The sequence below is a fragment of the Trichechus manatus genome, unplaced genomic scaffold (genome assembly GCF_000243295.1).
Source record: "Trichechus manatus latirostris isolate Lorelei unplaced genomic scaffold, TriManLat1.0 scaffold00021, whole genome shotgun sequence".
In the NCBI taxonomy this organism is placed as follows: Eukaryota; Metazoa; Chordata; class Mammalia; order Sirenia; family Trichechidae; genus Trichechus; species Trichechus manatus.
In genome coordinates this window covers 2,832,937-2,854,801 of record NW_004443957.1, presented here as the reverse complement: position 1 = coordinate 2,854,801, position 21,865 = coordinate 2,832,937, and the positions used below count along the sequence as shown (strand labels likewise).

The window sequence follows — 21,865 nt, the reverse complement described above, 5'->3', positions numbered from 1 at the left end:
CCCCCCCGCCCCCTCCGGTAACCCTGGAAACCGGGAACACCACCCCCTCCCTCCGCCAGTCTAGACCCAGACCCACTCTTCCGCGCGTGCGCGCTTGGCCCCGCTTCAAGCGCCCACTGCCCCGCCCCCCGCTGGGAGGGCTGAGCCGAAGTCGCAGCCGTGACGCGTGGAGCCTCCGAGCCAGTGAAAGGGAGGAGGACGGGCTGAGGCTGCAGTGCTTCGGGAGTAGTCTAGGCTTTTCTGCGCGCTGGGAAGTCTTTCCTCGCGGCCTCACCTCTTGCCAGTCATCTGCTTAGTGGCTGCGACAGGCCGAGGGGAGCGAGCACCCTCTTGAAAAGCATCCACTTCCTCCATTCAACAGTTATACTATCCCTCTTGTGTAGGTCCAGAGAATGAGACTAGAAGAAATACGGGAAGGAATCGGGAGAGGGAGGAAGTGTTACCTACGAGGAACCCCTAATCTTCCTTTGGGGCCTGGAAAACGCCACATTTAAAGGGCTGCCTTAGTTTCTTTTAAGAAATATTAAGAGGTTGGCAAAGCCACGGTAGAATTAATTCAGTTTAGAGGTGTTTTCCAACCTAGCTCTCTCTGAACACGTTTGCTGTAAAAAGCGTGCGCTGTCGGTGCTATGAGTCGGAATCGACTCGACAGCAGTGGGTTTGGGTTTTGGGTCAGTATTTTATGCCTTAAAATACTAGTCCCTCCTGAGGTAGGTTTATTTGACTGCATCTCAGATTCTGGACCCAGCATACAACAGGACACTCCTCCTTGCCGCCCAGTCTCTGTCACTTTGTGGCGGAATGTCAGAGATAGTGGGAAATAGCATGAACTTTTGAGGTCTCATGGTCCGGGGCTCAAGTCACAGCGAACAGTACAAGTATAAGCAAATAGCCTACAAACTGACAGTAATTGCTTTAGAATCAATAACTAGAAATTTTTGCACAGGAGTCAAGAAATAGAAATAATTCAGGATATTATGTCCCAAGACTATACATATTCTATTCTATATTCTATTTCTATATATGGGAGCCCCTGAGTAGTGTAAAATGGTTAAGCACTCAACTACTAACTGAAAGGTTGGTGGTTGGAACCCACCCAGAGGTGCCTTGGAAGAAGGAGTTGATGATCCACTTCCGAAAGGTCACAGCCTTGAAAACCCTATGGAATGCGGTTCTATTCAGCAACATATGGGGTCGCCATGAGTCGGAATGGACTCCATGGTGATGGGTTTGGTATATATTTATTTATATGTGTGTATATGTATATATATATATATATATATACACACGTATATATACCCAGAATGCAGCTCTAATACCTCAATCTTCCATCTGACCGAATGACAAGCAAAGACTTGCCCACTGATGTAGTTTAAAAGGACTTCTGGGGAAAAATTCCCCACTTTAAAATATCTCCTCACTGATGGCAACCATTAGCAGTTCATACCTTTGGCAGAGGTTGCCTACTTCCGCTGGCACAATCTTTTAAAATGCAAATACTCCAGGGATGGGTAACATGAAAAGAAAAAAAAAACTTGCTATTCAGTCGATTCCAACTATATGAAGTACCTAACAATTTAATGAAAGAGGTGACTGGAGGAAATAATCACTCATTGAACAAATATATAATAAGCACCTACCATGTACTTACTCAGAGCCCTGGTGGCACAAGCTCAGGCTGCTAACCAAAAGGTTGGCAGTTTGAATCCACCAACTGCTCCTTGGAAACCCTATGGGACAGTTCTGCTCTATCCTATAGGGGCGCCATGAGTCAGAATCGACTCAGTGGCAGAGGGTTTGGTTTGGCTTACCATGTGCTAGGTATTGTGCTACATACTGGAGATATTTTGATAAACTTCTGTGCACTCAAAGAGGAAGAGGAAGCCAAACTTGACGTGTTTCACAACTTTACCTAAGTAAACCTATTCTTATTTATATATCAACATTCACCCACTAATCTCAAAACACCATCCTTTTTTTCCAATGGACAAAATAAGTCACATAAATGTTAAGTAACAAGCTAGTTTCTGTTTCCCTTGAATGAAAGATAATAACCATGATTTCGTTAAAACAAAAGAGAATGATACTGACTTAATATGGCAATAGTATACAATTGGTTTTCAAAGTATTATTTTTTGTAAAAGGCACAAAATAATGTCATTTGTGAATATTCTTCTCTCTGTATATCTGAATTGTATTTAGCCAGTATTTTAACCAAACTACCGTATTGACTTGTTCAAGAATATCTTAAAATATAGGTATTAAGCATACATGTTGTGGTGGTTGTTAGTTGCCTTCGAGTCAGTTCCAACTCATAGCAACCCCATGTGTGCAGAGTAGAACAGTTCTATAGGGTTTTCAAGGCTGTGACCTTTTCGAAGCAGATCGCCAGGCCTGTCTTCCAAGGTGCCTCTAGATGGGTTCAAACCACCAAGCTTTCAGCTAGTAGTCGAGCAATTAACAGTTTGTGTTACTCATGTTAAATAAAATTTTGTTTAAAAGGTTTCAAATCAACACAAAAAATATGTAATCGGGAACACAAAATAGAGGAAACAAGGAAAAGTAATAGTTATATGTGAGTAAGCCCTACTTGTGTATATATCACACACTGGAAAACTTGGTAAGTGGGCAATTCTCGTGATTTGACTCTAAAATTAAAGTCTAAAATTAGATTATAGCAACAAGATTTAGAAAGATGTAGTTAATGTAAATGTGCACAATTTTACATTTAGTTATTTCCCCAAGTACCTTAAAATAATTATTTGGTTACTACCCAAACAAAAAAAACCAATCCCACTGCCGTCAAGTCGATACTGACTCATAGCGACCCCATAAGACAGAGTAGAACCGCCCCATAGGGTTTCCAAGGCTGTAATCTTTACGGAAGCCAACTGCCACATCTTTCTCCTGTGAAGTGGCTTGTGGGTTCCAACCACGGCTCTTTTGGTTAGCAACTGAGCACTTAACCACTGCACCACCCAGGGCCCCTTTTGGTTACTACATGCATGTAAACCAGATCATGTCACACCACTGCTCAAAACCCTGCAATGGCTCCCCATTTCACTCAGGTAAAAGCCAAATTCCTACAGAGCTCTACACAGTCTGGCTCCCAATAACCTTGTCTCTTCCTCCTCTCCATCTCTGCAGGCATACTGGTGTTTTTACTCAGCCTTAAGGCTCTTCCCTCTGTCTGAAATGCTTCTCCCCAGATAGCCACACAGATAACTCCCTCACCTCCTTCAGATCTTTGCTCATATTTCACCCTTAATGACGTTTATCCCCAATACCAGTTGCTGGCCGAGTAAACTCTGGCTCATGGCAATCCCATAAGTTTCAGAGTAGAACTGTGTTCCATAGGGTTTTCCATGGCTGATTTTTCAGGAGTAGATTGCCACGCTATTCTTCCAAGGTACCTCTGGTTGAACTCAAACCACCAACCTTTCCGTTAGCAGCCAAGTGCTTGCTTAACTGTTTGCACCACCCAGGGACTCCTTATTCTCAATGCTGCCCTTAAATCTAGGCAAGAGGGGCCTCTGCCCTGGACCCCACAGTTGAGAGTGTCCCTCATATGAAAAAAAATGCCCCCAAAGATAATTTAATTTTAAAAACCTGGGCATCTACCACTTGGAATCTGGTGCTGAGAGTAGACATAGAGAGACCTGTAATTCTAAACATCATCTCTTTCAAAGTGCTTACCAGTTTCTAGCATACTACATAATTTACCTATTTATTATGCTTATTTTTACTGTCTCCTGCATTTAGACTATAAGGTCCACGAAACCAAAAAACGCCAAATCCGTTGCCATCGAGTTGATTCTGACTCATAGCATCCTTACAGGACAGATTAGAACTGCCCTATAGGGTTTCCAAGGCTGTAATCTTTATGGAAGCAGACTGCCAGATTTTTCTCCCGTGAAGCGACTGATGGGTTGGAACTGCTGACCTTTCAGTTTTCTGCCAAGCACTTAAGCGCTGCACCCCAAGTACCAGAACAGTGCCTGATGTTCAGGCACTCAGTCAATATTTACAGAATAACTGATTTAATTAATTAAGAAAGTTTAGTTTAAATACAGATAAATACTCAAATTTGGAAATTTGATCTTGTTTGATAATTTCCACATTCTTGGAATTCCAAAACACTTAATTGTGCTCGTGAAGAACCTGTATATAGACCAAGAGGCAGTCATTTGAACAGAATAAAGGGATATTGCATGGTTTAAAGTCAGGAAAGGTGTGTGTCAGGGTTGTATCCTTTCACCGTACTTACTCAATCTGTATGCTGAGAAAATAATCTGAGAAGCTGGCCTATATGAAGAAGAACTTGGCATCAGGATTAGAGGAAGACTCATTAACAACCTGCAAGGTGCAAATGACACAACCTTACTTGCGAAAGTGAAGAGGACTGGAAGCACTTACAGATGAAGATCAAAGACCACAGCCTTCAGTATGGATTACACTTCAACATAAAGAAAACAAAAATCCTCACAACTGCACCAATAATCAACATCATAACTAACAAAGAAAATGAAGTTGTCAAGAATTTCATTTTACTTGAGTCCACAATCAATGCCCATGGAAGCAGCAGTCAAGAAATCAAAGGACACATTGCACTGGGCAAATCTGCTGCTAAAGACCTCTTTAAAGTATTAAAAAGCAAAGATATTACTTTAAGGAGTAAGGTGAGCCTGACCCAAGCCATGGTGTTTTCAATTACCTCATATATGTGTGAAAGCTGGACAGGGAATAAGGAAGCCCAAGGAAGAACTGATGCCTTTGAATTACTGAATTACGGTGTGGCAAAGAATACTGAATATACCGTGGACTGCCAGAAGAAGGAACCAATCTGTCTTGGAAGAAGTACAGCCGGAATGCTCCTTAGAAGCAAGGCTGGTGAAACTTGGTTTCACGTGTACTTTGGACATGTTATCAGAAGGGATCAGTCCTTGGAGAAGGACATCGTGCTTGGTAAAGTAGAGGGTCAGCGAAAAAGAGGAAGACTGTCAACAAGATGGGTTGACACAGTGGCTGCAACAATGGGCTCCAGCATAACAACTGTGGGATTACTCAGGACCACGCAGTGTTTCATTCTGTTGTACATAGGATCACTATGAGTCGGAACCAACTCGACAGCATCTAACAATAACAACAAATACTCAAATAGCATGTTAATCATGAGGTTGTTGGTGGTTCAGTGGTAGAATTCTTTTCTGCCATGTGGGAGACCCCATTCAATTCTCGGCCAATGCACCGCTGTCAGTAGAGGCTTGCGTGTTGCTTCGATGCTGAGCAGGTTTTAACGGCGCTTCCAGGCTAAGAACGACTAGGAAGAAAGGCCTAGCAATCTACTTCTGAAAAATGAGTCGATGAAAACTATGGATCAGAACGATCTGATCTGCGACTGGTACAGGACTGGGCAGCATTTTGTTCTGTTGTGCATGGGGTCTCCACGAGTCAGGGGCCAACTCCACGGCAGCTAACAACAACAAGATAACCATAATTTTGAGGTGAAGTTTGACAACTTTACGCCCAGTGCAATGCACTGGAGCAGAAATGGATTTGTGAAGAACATAAAAGGTGTATAGGTGTGTAATTTCAGTAACAGTAACATGGTCAAAATTATAGAGATGGCCCACATCTGAATGCAGACCAAGCAATTGCTACATTAAAAAATTATAGGTGTATAAATTTGGTTTTGGACTGCTTTACTTTATTATGGAGCCCTGGCGGCACAGTGGTTAAAGCGCTTCGCTGTTAATCAAAAGGTCAGTGGTTCAAACCCACCAGCCGCTGGGTGGAAGAAAGATGTGGCAATCTGCTTCTGTAAAGATTACAGCCTTGGAAACCCTCTGGGGGCAGTTCTATTCTGTCCTGTAGGGTCACTATGAGTCGGAATTGACTCGGCAGCAGTGGGTTTTACTTTATTAGAATGCATATGAATCTTTGAAAAATGTGCTTCTTAATAAGCACCTTGAAACTTTATTGAAGAAGTCCATTCATAATTAATGTCTCCATTGAGTTGTTTAGCAACATTCACTCCTTTTTGCAAAATGTATCAGATTATGTTTCAATAAGATTCTTTTACGTGATTTTCTCTACTAAATCACTGATGGCATTTTAAATCCCGAAAAGTATGTATTCCAAAAGTAAGTATACTTAACTCAAAAGTTCTTGTGTTGTTGCATTAAAAGGTTTGTAAACATCAAAAAATATTTTACGAGTTGATCTTTTCAGCCATCTAAAAGTGTTAAAACGACCCATATTTCCCTTCTTTGCTGTGAAAACTTCATGCTCAGTGTGTTGTGTCCTACTTTCATCTATAGGAAAGATTGTACTTGTGGGCAACAGTGTCATTAATTCTCAAAGAAGTGTTTTTTCTTTTTAAATTGTGAATTGTTTTTCTGCTTACAACAGGAAATATACATTGTAGTAACTAATTCAAACATTAGACAAATATACAATATAGAAAAAAAGTCTTCTCTGATCTTATTCCAGAGATAATCACTACTAACGGTGTGATATACATGTTTGCAAATGTACGCACACAGACAGAGACACACACACAGAGTTGTTACTGTTGTATTATTGAAATTATTTTTGTTGTTATTATCATCATCACCTTGATATCACCATCACCGAGAAAAAAGGGTCCACTACAGAGCATAATTTTTAGCCAAGTGATTCAATTGCCATTTATTCTTATTTCAATAGTCAACGTTTGTCTGTCTTAATTTCTGATATATTCCCGTGGTCAACAAGTTTCTGATTAAGCTATAACAAGTACGAGCTGTTTGTTTTGAAAGAGCAAACTAAGTCCGTTCTACATAGTAGAAAGGCTAAGAAGTGAAAGGAAATTAAGAAACGTTATCATTAGAAACGCAGTTTTGCTATCCATTCCTGTTTTCAAAGGCAAGAGCCCAGGGGACCCGAGCAGATGAATAATGGCAGCAAGCCTCTAAAGCTCATGGTTGCTCATTCAAAAGGAGACTAGAAAATCAAAGAGATCGTTCAAGTTGCCAGCAGGTTCACAGATCAGAATATCACTTGACCAGCTCAAAGAGCTGGAAAGGGCCAGCCAGGTTCAAGCTAAGGAACAAGTAAAGATATACATGTGTTTCACTGCCTACTTTAAAAAAAAATTGCTACATAAAAAGATTTAAGATATATACTTTCTCTATAATTTCGTATGCACCACAAATTTGGACCATTTCCAAAAAAATGCCTCTGCCTCTACCTACTACTACACACAGAATCCACTAGTAAGATTGCTAGGTTTATCCAGTACTTCAGGCCTTTCATTCAATTATTGGGTATTTCCTGTACACCTGATACTGTTCTAGGATACAATGATAGGTGAAAGACATTTCAAGTCTTTTGGCGTCTGCAGACAAGTAAATAAGCAATGATAGTGGAGGTGATGAGGATTCTGGCAGCATCGTACATAGTGTTCTCCCTGAGCACTGTGAAGGGACAATCTGCATCCTAGCATCCGAAAGAGCCCTTGAAAGAGCTGACTCTAGACTTAAGTCTTAAAGACTCGGTAAGCTTCAGGTATGCCAATTTTTCCTAAATGCTGTTAGTGCCCACCGTCCAGGACAGAATAAAAAAAAAAATCAATATAGTGAGTTTTTCACAAAGTAAGTTTATTTAATTCAATGAGTGTCCTTAGGTTTTATGGACATTATAAAACTATGTCCTTCTCACTTTTTTTGTAATTTAAATAACCTTCCTTTTATGATATGGTCATCATTGTCATGAATGTGTTTAGTGTCCTTTCTCGACAGATTATAGTCGGCCTTCAATATCTGTGGGTTCTGCATCCCCAGAGTCAACCAACCAAGGATCAAAAATATTCAGGGGGGGAGAAAAACAGACTTTTTGTTCTTATCATTATTCCCTAAACAATACAGTATAAAAACCATTTATATAGCATTTACATCGTGTTAGGTAGTATAACTAATCTAGAGATGATCTAGAGATGATATGGGAGGATGTGATTAGGTTATACGCAAATACTATGCCATTTTGTATAAGAGACTTGAGCATCCTTGGATTTTTATATTAGCAGGGTCCTGGAACAAATCCCCCCCCTCATACAGAGGGACGACTGTAATTGGTAACAAAGGATTGGCAACTTGATTGGCCCCTGAAAAGGTTCATTGTTTTGTTGTTGATGATGTAGTTGTGTTTTGTTTGTTTGTTTTATTGAAGAGGGCTATAAAACACATGTGTCCAGAAGCCACTGATAGCTAGGCCAGGACAGGCCAAGACGGGTGTTCTAGGCCCACCAAGTATGGACTTTTCAACCAGCACATCAGCATCACCTGGTGGCTTATGAGAAATGCAGAATCTCAGGCTATGCCCCAGACCTATGATTCAGGTCAGACCTCACATGAAGTCCCTAGGTGACTTACATGCACACTGAAGTTTAAGAAGCACTTGCCTAGGAGAGGGAACAGCACGTGTAAAGACTAGTGAGAGAGCTCATGGTGGCTTGAAAACTCTTCAAAGTAGAAAGAGCAACGGCAGGCATGTCAGGGAGAGTGAGAGTGATGTCAGAAGGCAGGCAGGAGAAGGGGGTGAAGATGGTTAACATTTTCTTTCTGCTCCAACTGTGGCTAACTGCCCCATATTTCATCCTGGTCATTTCTAACTATACCATGTTCCACGTTGCTTAAAATGTCAATCTCTTGCTGGAAAACCTCAACATATAGGTTGAACTCTGTGGGGCAAATATCTTGGGTTTATTGTGTGGCAATTAGTGGGTTGCTTATTAAGTATTTCATAATTATAATAGGTTGTACTGACTCTCCACAGTGTCTGGTAGAGAGTCTGTTTTAGCAAGAACCAGAACACTAAAGGATAAAGGTTTACGCTAAGCCTGAGCGCTATGCTTCCCCCAGACTGAAGGAGCCCTGTCCCACCCAACTCTTTTGCTGTCTCAAATAGTCTTTATAGTCTTCATCCTACACCTACATAAGAACTACACTGAATATACTTGCCCTTTTAGTATTTGTCAGATAGGATTTAAATTGAAATGTGCATTTTCTTTTTTATCTGCTAAAAGAGAACATCCCAAGTGTAGCAGATGAGCCAGAACACAATCTAATATAGTCTCCCCTATCTCCTCACTTTCTGCAGTATTACTACTGGTATTTTTTTGTTTGTCTCCCCAAATGCACTTTCAGTTTATTAAGTCGTGGGGACTGTATTTTATCTTTTTGTGTTCCCAAGTGCCTAAGATAGTAGCTGCTTAGTACATTTTTTCTAATAAATGAGGAAGAAGATACAGAATACAAATAGCTGACTGAATTCACGATGACCTGTAGTTCTATGGCCAACAATTGTTAGAGGTTATGTGTCTCCTTACACTTTGGGCAATTTTTATTTACATTTTATTTAAATCCTGATGTTTTTTGGCCTGACATGTCAGAATACTTCATAACTGAATATGATGTGGCATCCTGCTTGTTGGTAAAGTGCTATTTTATGCAAAAACAAATCAAACTTTAAAAATTATATGACAGTTTTCCCAACTCGCTATGTAAACTAATTTGAGAGGCATAGCACTGACATATGTCTGGAGTCAGAATTGAATATTAATGTAGTGTGGGTCCTACCATAAGCCTAAGCTGTGTTTACCTCTGGATTCAGACGGTGAATGTTGTTAGGGGTCCTGGGTCCTGGTGGGTCAGCCTTTTCAAGAACAGCTTTGCACAAGTGACAGAAGAGCATTGTCTCACTCCAAAGTGCCCCAGTACACAGCTCCTCTAATAGTAAAACTGGGCTTGCAGAAAGCAAGGGATGACTGAGTACAGCATGGTGTCTGCCATTCAGATATGCTCACTGCCAGCTTCCTAGATATTTCTAAGTCTTGGACAAAGGCATCTGAGACTAAAAACTGAAAGGCCCAAAGTTTGTTAGTGGTTACCTGGGGTGGGCAGGAGGGAGGGGGAAAGGAAGACTCTTGCTTAGGGGACACTGAACTTCTATTAAGAGTGATGGAAAAATTTGGAAATGGATAATGGTGGTGATTGTATAACATGATGAGCATAATGTCACCGAATTGTACATGTGAAGAATGTTGAAATGGCAAATGTTTTGTTACATATATGCTGTTGTTGCTGTTAGGTGCTGTCAAGTCAATTTCTAACTCATAGACACCCAGGTGACAAAGTAGAACTGCTCCATAGGGTTTTCTAGGCTGTAATCTTTACAGAAGCAAAATCCCAGATCTTTCTCCCATGGAGCCACTGGGTGGGTTCGAACCTCCAGCCTTTCAGTTAGCAGCTGAGCACTTAACCATTGCACCACCAGGGCTCCTTCTTATATATGTTTTTACAACAAAACAAGCAAACGAACAAAACAACAACTGAGAGGTTTATTTTCACTAAAATTTCTGTAGGATTCCTGGTCCCAAGCATGCATCTAACCAAGTGCTCACACCAGAGAAGAGTATGTGGTGTTCCTTCCTCATGAGTGGGAAATGGAATGGCTGGGCTAGGCTATGTGGAGGGGCCTGCAGCACACCAGCCATGGTGGAGAGAGGACACTTACTTTATCAGATGTTTGCCTTGAGCCTTGGATTGAAGCAAAAACCCTTCTTCCTGCACAGCCTGGGCTGACATTAGAATACAGAAATTAAGGAATCCATGGGAATATAGAATTCACTTTGTCAACAGCTGACTATGACAAGCTTTTGTTTTTTTAATGCAGCTATTCTGTGAGTAAAGTTCTGAGGCAGTTGAATCACTTAACAGGATAAACGCAGCCCAGACATGCCATTTTATTTAAAATAAAATAATCTGTTCAGAAGCATAAAATATCAGACATGGAGGAAAAGCCTCAAACACACAGTAATACTAGAGCAAATGCAGATATTAGGTGGGAAAACCAGTCACTGAAATCTAAAATACGGAAGACAGGGTGACATACATGTAACAGAGTGTGATTCTAGAAATCTAACTGAAGAAAACAGTTTTATTAAAGCACTTTTGTGAATTGTAAAGGGCTTAAATGAGTAAGGCATTTTCAATATCTGGGCCTGGTTAATAACTTAATCGTCTGTATTCTTATCCATATTTTAAAAAATCATCTTGTTACTTCAAATGTGTCAGCAAAGTAGAGAAGTCTAGCTAAGAAAGCCCCAAAGCAAACACCCAGGAGCTGGTGAGCTCAGCCTTCAGCTGGATGAGGACACCAGGCCAGGAGACTGTCCTGGCAAAATGGGCAAGGTGGGAGTGGCTTTGTGGCAGAGTGACTCAACCCAGTGGGTAGACTTTGTGGCTGGTGTGCAAGCTGCCACTTGACTCAGCTCCACCTGAAATCTGTATGATTTCTGGAAATAGTCTCCCTTCCACCCCCTACCCATCAGACCTACTCTCCTTAATTAGATACTTGTCATTAGCTACTGTTGAGTCAGCTCCAACTCATGGTGATCCCATAGACAACAGAACAAAATGTTGCCCAGTCCTGTGCCATCTTCATGATCTTTTGCATGCTTGAGTCCATTGTTGCAAACACTGTGTATTCTGAGTGCCTCCCAACCTAGGGGCTCATCTTCCAGCACTATATCGAACAATATTCTGTTCTGATCCATAGAGTTTTCATTGGCTAACTCTTGCAAGTAGTTTGCCAGGCCTTTCTTCCTAGTCTGTCTTAGTCTGAAAACTCCACTGAAACCTATACACCGTGGGTGACCCTGCTGGCATTTGAAATACCAGTGGCATAGCTTCCAGCATTATAGCAACACATAAGCCACCATAGATGACAAACTGACAGTTGGGTTGTGAAATCAGACACTAGGCGCCTGAAATAAAAGGAATGGTTACAGCCCTGCTTCTGCTCTTGCTGCTCGTACTGCACAAGTTTATCCTCCAGAAATTAAATATATCAGCCAAGAATTTGAGGCCATCAAATTAAAGTAATAGATGACCACAAAATGTATTGAAAAACACAATCCTAGGACCTCTCACCCCTCAGGAAAACCTCTCCTGATTTGTTTCCTGACAAATGTACAATAACACCATTTCTGGAATCAGCTGCTGACTGATAATTAGGTCTAATAAGAGAGCAAGAGTTTCCCAATGGGAGGCAGACCACACCGTATTTACTGGCAGCTGTGCCTCTGCTAATTGTTGGAAAACTGGCTTAACCCTGTGCTTGTCACGCACCACATGGGACTCAGACAGTCTAGGCGGTTTCTTTCCACAGTGCTTTGTGCACGTCTGAATTGAGGTCTTCACACATTGAAGGCAGCTACTGGGGACCCTGGCCGCCATGGGTGATTCTCATAAACACAAATGGCATTAAAACATCCATCACAGGGGACAATGTGTTTAGGGGCATGTGAGTGTTTCTGGAAATCAGATACATTCAAGTCAGACATATAACAGATGTCTTTGAAAATAAGATGAATCCTTGGCCATTGGGGACTGGTTTAGCAAAGGAGGAACATACGGTGGGAAATGGTTGAGTGCCGACAATATTCACCTCAGGTGCTGCTGGGTGGCACCTCTGGTGTCACCTCTGATGACTGACTCCCTAATCAGATGCCTGAGAATAAATGTGAAAGAAACCATTTAATGGGAAAGAGAACAGTGAAAAAATATTTTCCTTCAAACGGATAGTCTGTTGTTTTAACACCATCAACTGTACTCATCTTTTCCCCTCTAACTAGAAGTGCCATTTTTATTACATACTAAATTTCTTTATACTTCCCAGGCTGTTTCTGAACTCTCTAGAATAGAGAAATATAGATTCATAAAATTATAGCCCTGAAAATGGATCTTAATTTTCAGAAGTGGAACTACTATGCCATTTTTTAAAAATTTAACTAGTATTACACGTATAGTGCTGTGCCTTCTATATTTTGTATTTACAAGCGATTAGTTATATCACCTAAATTTTGTGATTTTTCCAAGCATGTTTTTTGGTTTTGGTTGGTTGGTTTGTTTTCCTGACTGCTTCTTCAATTTCAGGGAGAAAAGAAGGAAGCATATATGCCATTTACTATTAATTTCTCAGCCTATGTAAAAAAAAAAAAAATCAGTAGACTTGCCTTATACTGCCTTCTGTTTCTGAGAATCAATAGCACAGACAGTTTGAAAACATGTAAGAGAAGAATATAGGTTATGAGTCTAAAAGTAAGTTAATTGATCAGTTCTTCTATGGCAAGGAAACTATGCTGATGTATTACTCAGTAAAAGTGTCGTAATTTGGCACCAGCATCTTTGAGTTCATTCTCAGCAATGGCTATAAACATCTTTGCCACACCTAACGTGTACTGCAGGCCAGAACAAATCATAGGAAGCAGCTTAGAGTATTTATTTTACCTACAGATTTTAATGACAACTCACATCAGTACTGGCTGGATGGGATGCTCACATATCGCTAAGGACTTACCCTCTGTTTTTACCAAGAGTATTTTTTTTCTACTCTTGCCTCAGGGCTTTTGTTCTCTTGTCTATTCCTTATGTATGGAACACTGTCTCAAGTGCCACCAGTTTATACCCCACCAGCACCTTTCCTACCACCCTTCAAATGTCCTGGCAACCCATCTCTTCCTGAATTTTCTTACTCAGGTAGGAATGCTCAAATATTGCTGCATTTCACCCTTTAAAGTGTTCCATTTCGCTTCTTCTGAGAGAGGACCGTGGGTCCAGTTGATTGCCATTCAGGTGCCCCAGCATTGCAGGGGGTGCCAATCATTATGATAATTCAGATGATTTCTTTGCTTGAGGTTACCAGAATACTTTTATCTGGATTACTTTATGAATGTAAAGGAACATTTGTTATTTTACTGATGATAAAATTAGGGCCTAGAGACTTAAATAACCTAACTGTAAGTAACAGGAAGGGCAGTGCTGGAACTCGGGCGTCTTGACTAATCATAAGATCATAAGAAAACTTTCCAACTGGTTTTCTCGAAAGGATTTTCTTCTTAGAAACATTTTTCCCAGAGTCTAATTTTAGTGTTCAGGTATTATGGCACCGTCACGTTTCATCTGGTTTGCAACTTCTTCTATGTGAAAAACATACTTTTATTGCGAAAAGAGTCAAATATTCTTTGCTGAGTCCTTGCTGTGCTTTAAAGACCTAACTACTCGGCAGCAATGTGTATGTAACTACTTTATCACATTAAAAGACGCACGTTTAACATGAGAATTACCTCTGAGGAAAAGAATAGGAGACAAAACAACAGACTCTGCTTTGAGAGAGAGGGCAATCAGGGAAGGCTTCACAGAGGAAGTGGCTCTGTCTTGAAAGATGAGGTAGGGTTTGGTGGGTGTCATGGATTGAATTGTGTCCCCCAAAAGTACCTGTCAACTTGGCTAGGTCATGATTCTCAGTATTGTATGACTGTCTACCATTTTATCATCTGATGTGATTTCCCTATGTGGTGTAAATGCTATCACTATGATGTCATAAGATGGATTAGCGACAGTTATGTTGATGAGGTCTATAAGATTAGATACTGTCTTAAGCAAATCTCTTTTGAGATATAAAAGACAGAAGCCAGCAGAGAGGCATGGGGGCCTCATACCACCAAGAAAGAAGTGCCAAGAGCAGAGTACATCCTTTGGACCTGAGGTTGCTGTGCTGAGATGCTCCCAGAACAAGGGAGGACTGATGACAAGGACTTTCCTCCAGAGCCAACAGAGAAAGCCTTCCCCTGGAGCCAGCACCCTGAATTTGGACTTGTAGCCAACTAGACTGTGAGAGAATGAATTTCTGTTTGTTAAAGCCAGTATTTCTGTTACAGTAGCACTAGATGACTAAGACAGCGGGCAAGACAGGAAAAAAAGGTAATCGGGGCTGAGGAAATAGTATAAAAAGTCACAAAACAATGACAAGGTCTGGCATATTCAAGGAACAGCAAATAATTTGGGTGATGACAGCACCGGGCAGTGACAGCTCAGTGACAGTAGATGAAGCTGCAATGGCAGAAGGACAGGTCTTGACAACTCCTATGTGCCCTGCAAGAAGTTTGGGCTTTATTCTACAGGCACTGAGAGGTCACTGGAGTCCTTTAAGCTGGAGACACAATCAAATTTGTATTTTAGAAGGAAAATTTTGGCAGTTGTGTGAAGAATGGATTGGAAAGGGAAGAGGGAGGGACATGGGTCAGGAGCCTATCGCAATAGCCTGAGAGAGCGTCGATGAGGCCAGAGCCGAGAGGCTGTGGAAACCTACAAGAGATGGAGAGTGAGAGAGCTCACAGAGTGAACGACAGCTCCCAGGTTACTGGTTTTGGTCCTGAATGGATGGAGGTGTCACTGCATGCCCTTCTGGTCCTTCCAGCCAGGCTGACCCACCCTGCTTCCCAGGCCCACAGAACAATTGTCCAAGGACCCTCCCCCAGTCTTGACCTTAAACTGATTCATGGCAACCCCATGTGTGTCAGAGAAGAACTGTGCTCCACAGGGTTTTCTAGAAGTAGATCGCCAGGCCTTTCTCCCAAGGTACCTCTGGGTGGACTCAGACCTCCAACCTTTCAGTTAGTAGCTGAGCGCATTAACCTTTTGTACCACCCAGGGACTCCTGACCCTTCTGCTATCCCAATCTCTAAGCTCCTGACTTTCATACTATCCTCAACCCCCTTCCAATCTGGCAGATATTCTGACCCTTCCTAGCGTTTTGGACCTTGAATTTCATCCAGTTTTTCCGTTTTCCTACTCCACCAGCTATTGAATTTCATATATATCCCTTCATGACACCCCACTCCAGCCCTTAGTTCTGTGTTGCCTCCCTCTGCCTCCTTCTCGGTCTATAGTCTCCAAGATAGAAGGCAGGGTAGGGACTGGAGACATCCTTAGCATCTATCAGGAAGATGATGGAGACTGAAAGATTAGGGAGGGCTAACAGGGAAGGATGAGGGAGAGGAGAAAGAATGAGTACATTCTGGATATGCTGGGTTTGATGCGCCTTGTCTAATAAATAACATCCCACACTAGCCCATCTGCACCCATTTGTTGAGTGAGTCCTTGCAGCTACACCATGCCCCAGACAAACAATCTCATTTTATTGGCATCCGAGAATCAGAGCTGCAGTCTCTCAAATGAGGGTCTTTGGCTCACCCCATTCCAGAGGAGTCTCTCCATTCTCCTTCCTCAAATACTCTCACCTATCGCTCCTCTGCAGTACATGGCCACCCTCTGAACAAGCAGTCTGCAGGAACTAGGACCTGAGGACATCAGGACTGCCAGGAACCCACCCACTACTCACTTTTCCTCAGCCTGCCCACCGTAGCTGCCTACTCCCTTGGTTGGCGCTGGGAAGTCTCAAAAACACCTTAACCTACCTGCACAGTGATTACCTTCTTCAGGTAAGTGAGGAACTCTTCCCTTTGGCGTCACTCTTTAGACATCTTCGTTGCAGGCTGATTAGCAACCATCTACCCAGGTAGCTGCAATGAAGCTGGTCTCCATGCTGTTAGGCAAGCTGGGCCATTTGTTTGCAGTTACCATCTGGCTTCTGTTCAGCTAACTTAGGGTAGGATCATTCTCCCCGAATTGTAGAAACATGCTCAGTTGAGTCAAGCAGCCTGAAGCCCCATGAAACGGAACTGGCAAATCCTGCCGCACTCTTTGATGTCACTGCAGGAAGAGACAGGAGCAGACGGTGAAGGCAATAGCTTCATGCACTGCAAAAACCTCAGAATAAAACTTCCCATGTAAAGAGTAGATAAGCTGCCGAAAGAGGCCAATGCACCAAACTCTGGCACTCCAACTACTCTTATCAAAGCTAAATAGTCCTTGGAAATGGCTTCCTGTACACCCTATGCTGCTTTTTCATTCGGCGATGGGATTGGGAAATCTCTGTGTCACCAGGAAATGTGAGTGACCCTCTCTCCCTCCAGCTCTTTGGAAGGTTGCCCTGCTTTGATCACATGGGGAATTTGGCAAATCAAGTTCAATTCCTTTGCAGTGGAAGCTGCAGCAAGGATTTCCAGTTAGTGATTTTGTGGTGGCTCCTATGAGTCATAGCTCTGTGCTGCTTCTGCAGCGGGGGGAGGGTCAAAGTGTATCCCTGTGAGGCTCTTGAGTTGAGAATTCTGCAGTTCTTGAAGGACATAGATAGAGCTGAACTTACAGCTGAATGTGAGTCCTGAGCCTTGCCACCGCCACAAATCATCTGGTTGCCAGCTGTCACCAAACTCCCAGTGCAGGTTTTTTGCCCTGCCTTAGTGCTGAAATCTGACTCTCCTTTTTTCTGCTTTTGTTTCTTTTTAAAATTTTTGATTAAAAACTACTGTCATTTTTTAAATCCCATGCCTATTATGGATTTCTGAATTACTATTTTAATTAACAAATTCATGTGCATATACATATATGTATGTATAAATACAATAAATAGCTACTTTTTATTGAGCACTTATGCCAGGACCTGGGCTAGCACTTTACAAATATTATTGTATATAGTCCTCACAACAAGTCTGCACGGTAGGTCTTTTTATTCCCATTTCACAGATAGGGAATCTGAAACTTGTCCAAAGTCACATGGCTGATAAATGGTAGCACTAGTGATTGAAGCCAGGCCTATTTAACTCCCAATTCCATGGTCTTAATTACGAACTAGACTGTTGTGTTTGTGTGTGTGTTACATACAAGTATATATACAGTACATAGTAGGTGTGCAATAAGTATTTGTTGCATGACTATTATGAGCACCTACTCCTCACTCATCAACTATCTCGTTATCCGATATTCCGCATTTACAACAATAGCGAAAAATCTACTATCTGACTATTTTATGCATTAACAATGTATGTCTGGCAGTAATGAATGCCAAGGCTGGAGGTGAGAATAATGTTGGCTGTGATGGTTAAGGCTATGTATCAGCTTGGCTGGGTCATGATTCTTAGTGGTTTGGCAATTATGTAATGATGTAATTTGGCAGATATGTAATGATGTAGTCATCTTCCGTTTTGTGATCTGATGTGGCCATCCTCCATTTTGTGATCTGATGGGGCCATCCCCCATTTTCACATAACACCAATTTTCGTGTAATGACCTGGTCTTTAGAGTCTAATCATGTGATGTGAGGAGTGGATGTATTGTATTTTTGGCTCGGAATTTTCATCATTAATAGAGAGAAATTAATGCTAATCATGTTATATTCTTGGCACAGATTATAGCTAAAAAGGTTCATGTTGTAACATCACTGTGAAGCCTATAATAGTGACTATTATAGTGGATGCCTATAATAGACATTTCACACTAGTTGCAGTTCTCAATTTCCACACCTGGCTGAACCCTAACGCATTTAGCATAGTCTTTGTTAGTTAGTTCCTCAATGTTGTTACTAGCTGCCATCAAGTCAACCCCTGACTCATAGTGACCCCATGAACAATGGGACGAAACGCTGTCTGGTCCTGCACATCCCCACGATTAATTGCAGATCATACTGTTGTGATCCATAGGGTTTACACTGTCTGATTTTTGGAAGTAGATTGCCAGGCCTTTCTTCTTAGTCTATCTTAGTCTGGAAGCTCCACTGAAATCTGTTTAACATCATAGCAACACACAAGCCTCCACTGACAGACAGGTGGTGGCTGCGTAGGAGGTGCATTGGCTGGGAATCCAATCCAGGTCTCCTGCACAGAAGGTGAGAGTTTTACCACTGAACAACCAATGCCCCCATAGTTCCTCAAAAAATAATAATAAATGTGTCAAAGTATATTATCTGCCATGTATACAGGCATACCTTGGAGATATTGTGGGTTCGGTTCTAGTCCACAGCAATAAAACGAATATCACAATAAAGTGAGTCACACGAGTTTTCTGGTTTCCCGGTGCAGATAGAAGTTATGTTTACACTATACTTTAGTCTATTTAGCGCGCAATAGCATTGTGTCTAAAAAAAAAATGTACTTACTTCAATTTAAAAAAATTTTATTGCTGAAAAATACTACTCATCATCTGAGCCTTCAGCAAGTTATAATCTTTTTGCTGGTGGAGGGTCTTGCCGCAATGTTGACAGCTACTGAGTGATCAGGGTGGTGGTTGGTGAAGGTTTTTAAAATAAGACAACAATGGAGTTTGCTGTATCGATTGATTCTTTTCTTCACAAAAGATTTCTCTGTAGCATGTGATGCTGTTTGATAGCATTTTACCCACAGTAGAACTTTCAAAATGCGAGTCAGTCCTCTCAAACCCTGCTGCTGCTTTATCAACTAAGTTTATGTAATATTCTAAATCCTTTGTTGTCATTTCAACAATGTTCGCAGCATCTTCACCAGGAGTAGATTCCATCTCAAGAAACCACTTTCTTTGCTCATCCATAAGAAGCCACTCTTCATCTGTTAAAGTTTTATCAGGAGATGGCAGCAATTCAGTCACATCTTCAGGCTTTACTTCTAATTCTAGTTCTCTTGCTGTTTCCACCACATCTGCATTTTTCCTCCACTGAAGTCCTGCACCCCTCAAAGTCATCCATGAGTGTTGGAATCAACTTCTTCCAAATCCTGTTAATGTTGATATTTTTACCTCCTCCCATGAATCATGAATGTTCTTAATGGCATCTAGGATGGTGAATCTTTTCAGAAGGTTTTTAATTGACTTTGCCCAGATCTATCAGAGGAATCACTAGCTGTGGCAGCTATAGCCTTATGAAATGTGTTTTTTTAAATAATAAGACTTGAAAGTCAAAATTACTCCTTGATCCATGAACTGCAGAAAGGATGTTGTGTTAAAAAATAAAAATAAAAAACTCATTGCTGTCAAGTCAATTCTGACTCATGAGAACCCTATAGGAACAGAGCAGAACTGCCCCATAGGATTTCCAAGGAGCAGTTGATGGATTCGAACTGCCGACCTTTTGGTTAGCAACTGAGCTCTTAACCACTGCTCCACCAGGGCTCTGTGTGTTATGGATGTTGTGTTAGCAGTCATGGAAACAACAATCTCCTTGTACATCTCCATCAGAGCTCTTGGGTGACTGAGTGTACTGCCAATGAGCATAATATTTTGAAAGGAATCTTTTTTCCTGACCGGTAGTTCTCAACAGTGGGCTAAAAATATTCAGTAAGCCATGTTGTAAACAAATGTGCTGTCATCCAGGCTTTGTTTTTCCATTTATACAGCATAGGCAGAGCAGATTTAGAATAATTCTTAAGGGCCCAAGGATTTTCAGAATGGTAAATGAGCATTGGCTTTAACTTAAAGTCACCAGCTGCATTAGTCCCTACTGAGAGATTCAGCCTATCCTTTGAAGCTTTGAAGCCAGGCATTGGCTTCTCTCTAGCTGTGAAAACCCTAGATGGCATCTTCTTCCAATATAGGACTGTTTCCTCGACATTGAAAATCTGTTGTTTAGTGTAGCCATCTTCATCAATTATCTTAGCTAGATCTTCTGGATAAGTCGCTTCAGCTTCTACATCAGCACTTGCTGCTTCACCTTGCCCTTTTCTGTTACGGAGATGGCTTCTTTCCTTAAACCTCACGAATCAGCCTCTGTTAGCTTCAAACTTTTCTTCTGCAGCTTCCTCACCTCTCTCAGCCTTCACAGAATTGAAGAGAGTTAGGGCTTGCTCTGGATTAGGATTTGGATTAAGGGAATGTTGTGTCTGGTTTGATCTTCTACCCAGACCACTAAAACTTTCTCCACGTCAGCAATAAGGCTGTTTCACTTTCTTATCATTTGTGTGTTCACTGGAGTAGCACTTTTTCTTTTCTTATTGTGCTTCAGGTGAAAATTTACAGCTCAATTTCATTTCTCATTCAAAAATTTATACTCATATTGTTTTATGAAATTGGTGCAATCCCCACAATGTGACAGCACGCTCCCCCTTTCTACCTGGGTTCCCTGCGTCCATTTGTCCAGTTCCTGTCCCTTCCTGCCTTCTCGTCCTGCTTTTGGACAGAAGCTGCCTGTTTGGCCTCATATATTTGATTGAACTAAGAAGCACGTTCCTAGCTTTTGGCCTGTCTCAGCTTTCCACATGCCTTCCTCACTAAGCTTAATCATTTCTAGCGTTTGATCTAAAGTGAGAGACATGGGACCCTTCCTTTCACTTGAACACTTAAAGGCCATTCTATGGTTATTAATTGGCCTAATTTCAATATTGTCGTGTCTCAGGGAATAGGGAGGCCCCCGAGGAGAGGGAGAGAAATGGGGAACAGTGGGTTGGTGGAGCAGTCAGAACACACACAGCATTTATCGATTAAGTTCATCCTCTTATACAAGTGCAGTTCGTGGCACCCCAAAACAATTACATTAGTAACATCAAAGATCACTGATCACAGATCACCATAACAGATAGACTAATAATGAAAAAGTTTGAAATATTGTAAGAATTACCAAAATGTGACACAGAGACATGAAGTGAGCACATGCTGTTGGAAAATGGTGACGATGGGCTTGCTCAATGCAGGGTTGTCATAAACCTTCAACTTGTAAAAAATGCAGTATTTGTGAAGTGCAATAAAGCAAAGCACAATAAAACGAGGTATGCCTGTACAGTGAACCTTCAATAAGTATTTTTTGAATGAAGAGTGATTGCAGTCCCTGAATGAAGTATCTGTCACTGTTAGGGCTGTGTCTGTAACTCCCGCAGCCACGTGCAGTGAAATGCGAGTAGGTCTGACTGTGTTTACCACCTTCAGATCAGTTGGAGCTTAAGTCATGACACACACCCAACAGAGATATAATGGTCAAAAGTACCAGAGAAAGTTCTTCATCTTTCCAACATGAAAACTAGCTGAATGCTGTAGGGTAATAAAGTTCCTGTCAATGTATACTTCTAAGGGGGGAAGAAACCCTCTTTATTTTGAAATGTTTGTTGGCTCTGTTTCACATTGTAGCACAAAAACAAGTCACTGAAATATTTTTAGTACCTGTGAAGAAAACATCTCTAAGTGTTACT

The 21,865-nt window shown here is 41.5% G+C and overlaps 1 protein-coding gene across 1 annotated transcript in view; it reads right to left on the bottom strand.

Moving 5' to 3' along the window:
* LYST (lysosomal trafficking regulator) overlaps nt 1-16,753 on the bottom strand; it is a 213,960-nt gene extending 197,207 nt beyond the window's left edge. The window contains exon 1 of the mRNA XM_023727995.1: nt 16,301-16,753. The gene's annotated coding sequence lies outside the window, so the exon portion shown is untranslated. The remainder of the gene's footprint in view (nt 1-16,300) is intronic.
* Nucleotides 16,754-21,865: the final 5,112 nt, after the last annotated feature.